This window comes from Dermochelys coriacea, chromosome 3, assembly GCF_009764565.3.
Source record: "Dermochelys coriacea isolate rDerCor1 chromosome 3, rDerCor1.pri.v4, whole genome shotgun sequence".
Lineage (NCBI taxonomy): Eukaryota > Metazoa > Chordata > Testudines > Dermochelyidae > Dermochelys > Dermochelys coriacea.
In genome coordinates this window covers 193,455,293-193,468,512 of record NC_050070.1, presented here as the reverse complement: position 1 = coordinate 193,468,512, position 13,220 = coordinate 193,455,293, and positions in this window count along the sequence as shown.

Sequence of the window (13,220 nt, the reverse complement as noted above, 5' to 3'; positions counted from 1 at the left end):
CTGGGACTGTTCATCTTGGAAAAGAGACAACTAAGGGAGGCTATGATAGAGGTCTATAAAAACATAACTGGTGTGTAGAAAGTAACTAAGGAGGTGTTATTGACCCCTTCTCCTAACACAAGAACCGGACATCATGCAATGAAATTAATAGGCAGCAGATTTAAAACAAACATAAGGAAATACTTCTTCACACAATGCACAGTCAACACGCAGAACTCATTGCGAGGGACTGTTGCAAAGGCCAAAAGTACAACTTGGTTCAAAAAAGAATTAAATAAGTTCATGGAGGATAGGTCCATCAATGGCTACTAGCCAACAGGGTCAGGGACGAAACCCCATGCTTCAGGTGTCCCTAAACCTCTGACTGCCAGAAACTGGGACTGGACAACAGAGGTAGATGACTGAATAAATTGCCCTGTTCTGTTCATTCCCTCTGAAGCACCTTGCACGGGCAACTGTTTGAAAACACTGGTGGACCATTGGTCAGATCCAGTATGGCCATTCTTATGTTCACTTAGCATGCCTTCGTTAACCCTATGAGATTGCAAGGGCAGGTGATCCCTGAACAGCATATTGTTTCATACAAGAAGCATTCACAAAGTAAGAAAACAGAATTAAATTGTCACCTCCTACTGAAATGGGATTATCCCCGTCTCTAAAAGCTTGTGATCTAAATATACAAAATAGGAAAAGGGTTGGAAAGGGAAACATAGGCACAGAGAAGGTGGAGCATAGGATTATGGCAGAAGTGGGACTAGCACCCAAGTCCTCTCCATTTCTGTCTAGCATCCTACTCATTGCACCACCTAGCCGGCATTAATCTTTTGAGATTGGAATGGCATGGGAGCCTGAGCAGCATATACTTTCACACCGGAAGTGTAGAAAATGTAAGCAAACAGTACTTAAGTGTGGCTTCCTACTGAAATGGTCTCGACATGGTGGACATTATAGAACATTAAAGTAACATCAATATTTATTATGAAGATATGTGTATTGATTGTGCAGTAAAATGAGTCAAAGTAATATATGCCATAACAATAATTGAACTCCATTTAGAAAGTGCATTGACATGCAGACAATGAAAATTATAAAAGACAATACTGATTTATTAAATTACTTTATGTGGCCATCTGAACTGAGCAAAGAAGAAAGGTTAATACAAAACTTTTGACATCCTGCACAAGTGAAGGAAATATAATCCAAGGCCCAGATCCTCAGCTGGTGTAAACCAGCATAGCTCTGTTGTGGCCAATGGAGCTACATCAGTTTACACCAGCTGAAGATTGGGTCCCACAAGTCTAATCTTCTAACCTTGCAAAAGGTCATTCATCTTAACACATGGGCCTCTCCCACTCATTCTCCTTTACTAGTGAATGACACTGAGTTATCAGGGTAGCGTACATTGCAAATCTCTCTACTCCAGTGGTTCCCAAACTTGTTCCACTGCTTGTTCAGGGAAAGCTCCTGGCGAGCTGGGCCGATTTGTTTACCTGCCGCGTCTGCAGGTTCGGCCGATCGCGGCTCCCAGTGGCCGCGGTTCGCTGCTCTAGGCCAATGCAGCACGGCCCACCAGGGGCTTTCCCTGCACAAGCAGTGGAACAAGTTTGGGAATCACTGCTCTACTTACGTTACTCTGAGTCGCATCTATGCAAATATTGCTTGTCACATTTTTTGCTGACAAAATTATCAGCAGTTCAAGAACAGTAACTGTCATTACAGATGGGAAAACGGATCTGGGTAAAATAAGAACATCCTGATCCTTTGCCCCAAATTCAATCTGATGCTGTACCTTTTTTTGAAAGTGAGGTTTGGGGGAAAAAGGTTCTGTCTTTTTTGGATCTTCTATTTGTTTTCATTGTCATCAGAGCTGATTATATTCTATTCACTTAACTAAAAGTATGACTACATTTAGACCTTTTCCTGGTTCACAAATCATTTGCAAACTTGTTTTAATTTCTCCAAATAGTCATCATCTATAAATATTCCTCAAATGACTTTGATTTGTTTGTTTACTATTCGCAAGTTGCTCATTTAAATTATGTGCTATTTACTGTCCCTAGCATGTGACTGATCACATGGCACATTTTCTGCTTCCGTACTGGATGACTGAAACTTTTTAAAAGAATGAATATTGACCAAGTAATGAATGTGTGACACTTTTGGGACTCATGAATATTTTCATGAACGCCAAGGGTTATATGAATAACATATTGTACTATCCAACCAACAGCAGCAAATTGAATTTAAGTTGTCTAGTTGAGAATCTGATTTTCATTATTCCATCAGCTCTAATTATCCTGCAATTCTGTTCTTCCTTGGCATGGATGCAGAAGTAATGATACAGCATAAACCCATATTTCTGACCTAGACTGAAGCAGAAAGCAAAACAAATCTCCTGAGAAATGCTATTGCAAGATCTCCAGCCTGGTTAGAACCAAAGAGGTTCTGATAAGCTCCAGATAAACCTCTGACCATATGGCATTCTGCAGAGAGCTTCCCAATGCTTCATCTGGTGGTAGTGTGTCTCTGCACCACCCATCTCACAGGCCTGTGCATTACAGCACAATTGAGGCCTGACTACATTACCAGTGAGCAAGCAGTACAGAAGGGGAGGGGTAACAACATGGAACTTCCTACACCCAGATGTAAAGATGGAGGTGTCACAGACATTCAATGATGTCACAAGGCAAGCAAAGAAATGATCACAATGCTTGTGCCACTCCTCCGAAAATTACCCATTCCTGAGAACACTTACTCCTGTGTGCTGACCCTTTGACTTTAGTGGAACTTTCTGATACAGTAAGGGTTTGCTGAATGTGGCCTGTAGGGCCTAATCCTTGAAATCCTTACTTATTCGTTGCTCCTATTGATTTCAGTGGGCATTTTGCCTGAGTAAGCCTTATACATCAGTAATCCATCAGTGTTTTAGAGACTTACAGGAGAACACTATAGAATTTACTGGACTTCAAGATCAGGCCCACAGACAGCTTAGTTTTTCAAACATTGTCTAAAAGAAAGACAGACTAAAATGGAGAATTAGAACAAAGTCCTTTAAAAAATAAGGCTTTTCTGGACTGAAACTGGTTGTGTGTAGCTTGCAGCCCTGTTTGTATGGTGCAGATGCACTAATGATTAATGATGTGCCAAATGGTTCAGAGAAATTCAATTCAAACCCAGAGATACTTGTCAGTCCCCAAGGAATGAGAGCATTTTTATACCGGATCTACTAATTACCCTTGAAAAGATTCAGGTAGTAGCACATGCTTGACTTTAATCTCATTGCAGGTAGCTAGCCTGATTTCAAAAGTGTTTCTTTTTATTTATTTTCTCCCTGAAACCTTAAAAGACCACAGTGTAAGATGAGCTTCTGTAAATTTCCTAAATTTTCCAGTTGATATTTTGTGTGATAATGTGTCATTCCGTGTTGTATCAATCACATGACAGTATGTCACTTAATGTAACATAATGCAATATGATTGACACAATCTGAGATGACTTGTCACAATACAACACGTCAACTGGGATGTTTGTATGATTTCGGTTTGGTTTTATATATATATATATATATATATATATCAGTGTATATCACAAAACACCACATTTGGCAGTGGGGGGGAAGAGAAAGGCCTCTCTCTTTTAAAGATTTTACAAAACTACCAATTATGGTGATCAATAAATATCTGTTAAACAGATTTGAATTTTTGACAGTTCTTCCTTATGGCTACCCGTAATAAATGCCACTCTTTTGAAGTTTATTACAAACTCCTGTTTATAATATGTACCTTATTGTCACACACAAAATGATTTGCTCCCACGAACAGCCTTATGTTGAATACAGAAACTCATTGTAGTTATCATTTGTCATCTGGCTTTATCTGACTCTAACAAAGCTCTGAAAATAGTCAGCTCCCAACAAGTAATTTGGAATGACTTCATGAGGAAATCCCCCCAAAGCAACAGTAATATCCATAGGTTTCAGAGTAGCAGCCGTGTTAGTCTGTATTCGCAAAAAGAAAAGGAGTACTTGTGGCACCTTAGAGACTAACAAATTTATTAGAGCATAAGCTTTCGTGAGCTACAGCTCACTTCATCGGATGCATCCGATGAAGTGAGCTGTAGCTCACGAAAGCTTATGCTCTAATAAATTTGTTAGTCTCTAAGGTGCCACAAGTACTCCTTTTCTTTTTAGTAATATCCATCTAATTCCACTACTTATTGCACAGGTTATTACATTAGGACAATCTTAAACCATATTGTCATCCCCAATCTTTGCTATCATCAGGGCAATCAGCAGAATGAGTGACTGTACCAGTGATCACTGGTAATCTGTTGGTTTAAAGATCCCTCTTTCCAAAAGAATTGGGAAGAGATACACACAGAGATACAATTCTCATACGGGTCAGTTACCAACACAAACACATCTCTGAGAAGGTTGCAGCACCATGAGCATTAATATCTGTAAAAACTACAGCTCCTTGATGCTATGACAGAGGATGTACCTGCCACAGGATCTCCAGACAAAGGGAAGAATGATCCAGTAATTAAGTCATGAAACTGGGAGTTGGGAAACTCAGGTTCAGTTCCTTCCACTACTACTTTCTGTATACTTTGGGCAAGTCACTTAATCTATTTTCCTCCTCAATTCCCATCTGTAAAACAGGGTTCATGCTTCACAAGGGTATTTTGAGAGTAAAACCCATAAATGGGGTTGTCAGATGCTTAGATACTATAGTGTTGCAGGTATATAAATATCTAAATATAATATGAAAATAACCCATGTCCTTACTGGACCATGGCTACTTTTTTCATATGGGGAAATGACCCACCTACTGAGACAGATGTAGAATCAGCACGTGGCAGGACTCCTAAGTCTCTTACTACTTCAAAGCTGCAGCTAGAGCGGAACAGGCTGATTGATTCAACATATCCAGTTCAAAGATTTGGGGATTCTACAAAGACACTATGACAAATTGTGTATCCTAACTGAAAGAGCCTTCTAAGTGGAGACGGGAGTATGAAAGCACAGGTAAGTGTACATCTCAAACCACAGGTGAGCAGTAATGTCAGGTTAGAAATTCAGTATCTTCTACTTATCAGTTCTTGTGTCCAGTATGTTAGAAAGAGATGCAAGTATGTACAATAAGTAAGGATGAGACCTGTGAAAACTACAGATCCTCAGACAACAAATATCTCATTTTTTTCTCTGCAGGCAGCTTCATTCAGTGCCTACCACAAACAGCTCTGCTTCTCTATTCTGTAACATTACTTGTAATCACTAAACCACATGTCCTCTTAATATTCTATCAGACACATCAGTTTAGTAACTAGAGCTGGTCTGAAATTTCACATTTGCAGAAACCACATTTTCCATCAAATCGAAACTTTCTGCAGAAAAATATCAATTTTGCTGAAAGTTTTCAATTTTCCATCAGGAAAATTAAAATGAAACCTTTCCTTTTAGGTAAATTCTCTATTAATCTGTACCCACCTGCACTGTTGCAGTATACCTCATAGGAGCCATAGCTTGGGCACCTTCATAGGCTGACAACATCTGGTGCACTATTGTTATAGTACTCCCATGATGCACTGTGGTAGGTCAGCCACAGGGGACACATAAGTGCATCATGGGAGATGTAGTCCAGCATGGGTGCCTAACAAATAGGGGAGAAAGGAAGCATGAGGCATACGTTCAGATGAATGCAGAGATTAATGTTGACCCAAAATGAAAAGTTTCAACATTTCCCCATCAAATATTTTCAGAACATTTAGTTCTGTGAAAAATATTGATATTTCTGCTTTTTGTTCCAGTTTGTGAGGAAAACAAATGCTGAAATATTGGAACTTCCCACCAGACAGAATTCTGATTTTTTGTTCAGCTCCTGGTAAAAGAACATGTGTGGCAATCACACACTGGGTCACAATGAAAACCCATCAAGGTGAAGTCATAGATTTTTCCTGGAGTATGTCCTTTACAGAGGGGAAAATTAATAGATGATGGACCAAACTTTCCATGGGTGTAATGCCATTCAAGCCCTACATGTCATTCTGTGAAGACTGGACTGCCAAGACGGGAAAACATGCTGAACCCAATCTCATTTTTAGGTTTGTTGCATCAGTTCTGAACTTCCCACTCTCTCCCTGATTCCCAATAAGATTTCAACCTTTTCTGATGTCTCTAAAATTCCTGGCAGGCTCTCAACAGATCACACAGTCTGGCCATGCTGCTGTCACATGGTCTGCATTTATCTTGGAATCTATGGCACCTCTGTCTCTTGACAAAACACAGAGCTTACAAAACATAAGCAGAGAAGCCAACCTGCTCCCCAGCAGACTGCCAGCTCCACTAAGAACCATTGACTGGAACATCAACAAAAGAAGAGGACAAAGAAATGACAAGGAAACTATTACTGAGTTTTTTATTTTGATAGCCTCTCTAATCTCCCTTAGCATTTCATCATCACTATCAGTGTCCTGGTCAGGTGGTCGATAATAGATTCCCTACCATTATATTCTTATTAGAGCATGGAATTACTATCCATAGAGATTCTATGGAACATGTGGATTCATTTAAGATTTTTATTTCATTTGATTCTACATTTTCTTTCACATATAGTGCCACTCCCCCCCCCTTCCCCCTGCACAACCTGTTCTGTCCTTTCAATATATTTTGTACGGAATGATTGTGTCCCATTGATTGTCCTCACTCCACCAGGTTTCTGTGATGCCTATTATATCGATATCCCCCTTTAACACGAGGCACTCTAGTTCACCCATTTTATTATTTAGACTTCTAGCATTTGTGTACAAGCACTTTAAAAACTTGTCACTGTTTATTTGTCTGCCCTTTTCTGATGTGTCAGATTCTTTATGTGAATGTTTCTCGTCTGATCTGGCCCATACTTTATCCTCTTCCATTCTCTCCTCCTGAATAAAAACCTAGAGAATCTCTCTCAATAGACTCTCCTCTAAGAGAAGTCTCTGTCCAATCCACGTGCGTCTCTGCAGCAATCAGCTTTCCCCCCCATATCTTAGTTTAAAAACTGCTCTGCAACCTTTTTAATGCTAAGTGCCAGCAGTCTGGACCACTTTGGTTTAGGTGGAGCCCATCCTTCCTGTATAGGCTCCCCCTATCCCCAAAGTTTCCCCAGTTCCTAATAAATCTAAGATCCTCCTCTCTACACCATCGTCTCATCCACGCATTGAGACTCTGAAGCTCTGCCTGCCTACCTGGCCCTGCGCATGGAACTGGAAGCATTTCTGAGAATGCTACCATAGAGGTCCTGGATTTCAGTCTCTTTCCTAGCAGCCTAAATTTGGCCTCCAGGATGTCTCTCCTACTCTTCCCTATGTAATTGGTACCTACATGTACCACGACCACTGGCTCCTCCCCAGCACTACAAATAAGTCTATCTAGATGCATCGAGAGATCCACAACCTTTGCACCAGGCAGGCAAGTCACCATATGGTTCTCCCGGTCATCACAAACCCAGCTATCTATCCGATGCATCCGATGAAGTGAGCTGTAGCTCACGAAAGCTTATGCTCTAATAAATGTGTTAGTCTCTAAGGTGCCACAAGTACTCCTTTTCTTCCAGCTATCTATGTTTCTAATGATTGACTCTCCCATTACTAACACCTGTCTTTTCCTAATGACTGGAGTTCCTTCCCCAGAGAGGTAACCTCAGTGTGATAGGATACCCCAACATCATCTGGAAGGAGGGTCCCAACTATGGGAAGGTTTCCCTCTGTTCCCGTTGACTGCTCTCCTTCTCTGGCCTTTCATCCTCCTTAACAGCACAGGGGCTATCTGACCGGAGGTGGGACAAATCTACAGTGTCCCAGAAAGCCTCATCAACATACCTCTCTGCCTCCCTTAGCTTCTCCAGTTCCTCCACCCTGGCCTCCAAAGCCCGTACACGGTCTCTGAGGGCCAGGAGCTCCTTGCACCGAATGCACACATACGCCACCCGCCCATAGGGCAGGTAATCATACATGCTACACTGAGTGCAATAAATAGGATAGCCCCCACTCTGCTGCTGGGCTTCTGCCTGCATTTTCTCCTACAGCTACCTAGGTTAATGATAGGGTTTTTGTTTAAATCAAGAAGTTTTGATTATAGTTTAGTTTAATGGTTTTAAAGAATGGCAAGTGTACCTCGCCCCCTTCCCACTCCCCTTCCAAACTCCATCTCAAAACTCCCTGTTAGCGGTCCCTGTTCGCAAAAGTCAATTATCCCCATATTGACTGGGTACATGTCATCTCAGGACGAAATGCAGAGACAAAATTTCTCGATACTTTAAATGACTGCTTCTTGGAGCAGCTGATACAGGAACCCACAAGGGGAGAGGCAACTCTCAATCTAGTCTTGAGTGGAGTCCAGGATCTGGTCCAAGAGGTAACTATAACAGGACCGCTTGGAAATAGTGACCATAATATAATAACATTTAACATTCCTGTGGTGGGAAGAACACCTCAATAGCCCAACACTGTGGCATTTAATTTCAGAAAGGGGAACTATGCAAAAATGAGGAGGTTAGTTAAACAGAAATTAAAAGGTACAGTGACTAGAGTGAAGTCCCTACAAGCTGCATGAACACCTTTCAGACACCATAATAGAGGCTCAACTTAAATGTATACCCCAAATTAAAAAAACACAGTAAAAGAACTAAAAAAGAGCCACCGTGGCTTAACAACCATGTAAAAGAAGCAGTGAGAGGTAAAAAGGCATGTCTTAAAAAGTGGAAGTCAAATCCTAATGAGGTAAATAGAAAGGAGCATAAACACTGCCAAATTAAATGTAAAAATGTATTAAGAAACTCCAAAAAGAGGTTTGAAGAACAGCTAGTCAAAAACTCAAAAGGTAATAACAAAATGTTTTTTAAGTACATCAGAAGCAGGAAGTTTGCTAAACAACCAGTGGGGTCCCTGGATGATTGAGATAAAAAAGGAGCACTTAAAGATGATAAAGTCATTGCGGAGAAACTAAATGAATTCTTTGCTTCAGTCTTCACGGCTGAAGATGTTAGGGAGATTCCCAAACCTTAGCCGTCTTTTGTAGGGGACAAATCTGAGGAATTGTCACAGATTGAAGTGTCACTAGAGGAGGTTTTGGAATTAATTGAGAAACTTAACTGTAACAAGTCACTGGGACCAGATGGCATTCACCCAAGAGTTCTGAAAGAACTCGGATGTGAAATTGCATAACTATTAACTATGGTATGTAACCTGTCCTTTAAATCAGCTACTGTACCCAATGACTGGAAGATAGCTAATGTAACACTAATATTTAAGAAGGGCTCTAGAGGTGTTCCTGGCAATTACAGAGCAGTAAGTCTAACATCAGTACTGGGCAAATTAGTTGAAACAATAGTAAAGAATAAAATTGTCAGACACATAGAAGAAAATAAATTGTTGCACAAAAGTCAACATGGTTTCTGTAAAGGGAGATCATGTCTTACTATCTATTAGAGTACTTTGAGGAGGTCAACAAACATGTGGACAAGGGGGAATCTAGTGGACATAGTGTACTTAGATTTCCAGAAGGCCTTTGACAAGGTCCTTCACCAAAGGCTCATATGTAAATTAAGTTGTCATGGGATAAGAGGGAAGATCCTTTCATGGATGAGAATTGGTTAAAAGACAGGGAGCAAAGGGCAGGAATAAATGGTAAACTTTCAGAATGGAGAGGGGTAACTAGTGGTGTTCCCCAAGGGTCAGTCCTAGGACCAGTCCTATTCAACTTATTCATAAATGATCTGGAGAAAGGGGTAAATAGTGAGGTGGCAAAGTTTGCAGATGATACTAAACTGCTCAAGATAGTTAAGACCAAAGCAGACTGTGAAGAACTTCAAAAAGATCTCACAAAACTAAGTGATTGGGCAATAAAATGGCAAATGAAATTTAATGTAGATAAATGTCAAGTAATGCACATTGGAAAAAATAACCCCACTATAGGGGGGAGGGATAGCTCAGTGGTTTGAGCATTGGCCTGCTAAACCCAGGGTTGTAAGTTCAATCCTTGAGGGGGCCATTTAGGGATCTGGGGCAAAAATTGGGGATTGGCTGTGCTTTGAGCAGAGGGTTGAACTAGATGACCTCCTGAGGTCCCTTCCAACCCTGATATTCTATGAATCTATACATACAATATAATGGGGGCTAATTTAGCTACAGCTAATCTGGAGAAAGATCTTGGAGTCATTGTGGATAGTTCTCTGAAGATGTCCACACAGTGTGCAGCAGCAGTCAAAAAAGCAAACGGGATGTTAGGAATCATTAAAAAAGGGATAGAGAATAAGATGGAGAATATCTTATTGCCCTTATATAAATCCATGGTACGCCCACATCTTGAATACAACATACAGATGTGGTCCCCTCATCTCAAAAAAGATATACTAGCATTAGCAAAGGCTCAGAAAAGGGCAACTAAAATAATTAGAGGTTTGGAATAGGTCCCATATGAGGAGAGATTAAAGAGGCTAGGACTTTTCAACTTGGAAAAGAGGAGACTAAGGGGGGTTGTTAGAGGTATATAAAATAAGGAAAAGTTATTTACTTGTTCCCATAATATAAGAACTAGGGGCCACCAAATGAAATTAGCAGGTAGCAGGTTTAAAACAAATAAAAGGAAGTTCTTCTTCACTCAGCGCACAGTCAACCTGTGGAACTCCTTGCCTGAGGAGGTTGTGAAGGCTAGGACTATAACAGGGTTTAAAAGAGAACTGGATAAATTCATGGAGGTTAAGTCCATTAATGGCTATTAGCAAGGATGGGCAAGAAATGGTGTCCCTAGCCTCTGTTTGCCAGAAGATGGAGATGGATGGCAGGAGAGAGATCACTAGATCATTACCTGTTAGGAATCACTCCCTCTGGGGCACCTGGCATTGGCCACTGTTGGTAGACAGGATACTTTGGTCTGACCCTGTATGGCCATTCTTATGTTCTTACGTTCTTATAGGGTTTGTAGAATAAAGACCATTTCTTCCTACATCTTGGAAAGCACATGAAAATGATTAGGGCCTGATCCTCAGCTGTTGTAAGTCAGCATAGCAACACGGGCCAAAATCTTTACACTATCCCCACAACAGGGAAAGCAGCCACCCTAGGAGTTCATTGTTTCAACAATAGTTGCTACTTTTGCCATTGTGGCCTCTGCTCTATTTTATTATGCAACAGCATCATAAAAGGACCCAAAAGTCAATCCCCAAAAGATTTCTAAGATTAATTTTCAGAGGCACAGGGGAGTGGGTAGTTCAGACAATATTCAGAAAAGCATCCACATTTTGGGATGCTTTTCTAAACCTCCAGACATTTGTAGCTGTGCCCATCCTTCCAAAAGTGGAGAAGAAAAAGGAGGAAGGGTTAGCTGGAAAGGAGCTAACAAAGTAAAAGAGACAGGGTCAAGTTGGTTTAACTGGGGAACAGTGAGAGTGAGAAACTTAGTGATGGGGGAAGAGGTAAGTGAGCAAAACAAAGACAAGGGGATGAGTAACAGAATGGAAGAGACTATATATGTATACATATGTGTGCATTTGTCTATAAGGTGTGCGGTCAAGATTACAGCCAAGCAAATAATTGTAACTCTGTGTGTGTGTGTGTGTGTGTGTGTGTGTGTGTGTGTATCCACACATGCACATTTGTGCGTAAGGCTGGCATTCAAGACTAGAGAGCCAAGAAAATATTACATAACAAACAATTTGACACACGTAGCCCATTCTTGTGCTTTTGGAACATCCACAAGCAAACTGAAATTTATTCAAATATATTCTTCTTTTCAGATTTTTTACTCTATGGACTGATCAACATTTGAAATTCAAGAAATGATTTCTTGGATAAATCACATAGAACTGTTTCTCTTCCCTGAATGGATGAGCAAACAAGTAGTCTCAGCATGAAATTTGGAGTCTGCTGGAGGAAAAAAAAAAAACTGTGTCTGCCAGAGAAACTCGATTGCTTGAACATTCATGAAAAGTGATCTGAGAACTAGGTGTAACCTACACACCTTCTGGGTGTGGTGTTCTGTCCCATCTAGTGGCACCAAGACCACTTAGAGAGAGAGTTAAAATGAGTCTGCTCTACAGCCTTAGCTAAGAGTCAGTTGCCAGGGTCTGTCGGCCTTACATAGGCACCACCACTGACAAAACAAATCCATTTACAAATTCAAAGGAATAGTCCCGGAAAATGCCCAACTCTATGAAAATCTATATAAAACCAGGTCATATTAGTCCTTGAGAGGACATTCATCATCACTATATTAAGCCCTTGAATTCTTCAGTTCTAGAGACTCAGACCTGCTGAATCAGGAAACAGATGCATTTTCCTCCCGCTTATTCAGTAAGACTAGCACTATTAATTACTGTATGCCCAAATAAATTTGTTAGTCTCTAAGGTGCCACAAGTACTCCTCTGGTTTTTTTTGTATTCTTAATACAGACTTACTAAAGTAACTGATTATTTCAGTGTAGGAAATTGTTACATTATGTTGCTTTTCACTATGAAAAATACTCAGTTTCTTCTGAATACTAATAAAAATGACTTGATAATTACTTAGTATATTTTTTAAAGTAACAGATTACTCACTATTATTTTCCGTGGCAGCCTGTCAATGAATTCTTGTCCCTGATGATATTATGGCATTCACGATGCCCATATGGTCAGCCATCTTCTGTAACTTACATGCACAATGTAAAGCAATCACTAATATGTGACTATTTATGTATCAAATAATCAGCAGTTAGTAATCATTATTTCTTCAAGTGCTGCAACATTAACAGCCCTGTCTGTAAGCCTGTGCTTACAAACATCCTGGGACAGCTCCTCCACTGGTGTAAATTTACATTGCTTCACTTAAGGCAAGAGTATTGGATCTGGCCCTGTTTCTCTGCTCCCACTCTTACTGAGCAGCTGTGGAGGATGTAAGCCCAAGGCTTCAGGATAGGATTGTTGTTTTTTTTTAAAGAAACTCTAGATTTCCTTTGAGTTATTTATTTTTCTAAACAAGTTTTTTGCAGCAGATTGCTGCAGAATCCACAAGATTCCAACCACTCCTCTGAAAAGGGGGCTGTTTAGTTTATGATTGTTGCTCAAAATGAACAGGAGCAATGGTCAGCTGTACAAGTGTATATTTCCTGCACCCACAACCTAGTAAAAGCTGAGATCCAGGACTTCTCCTATAATAAATCAAAAAAAGGTACCTAATTATTTCTCTTGAGAAGACAGTGGCA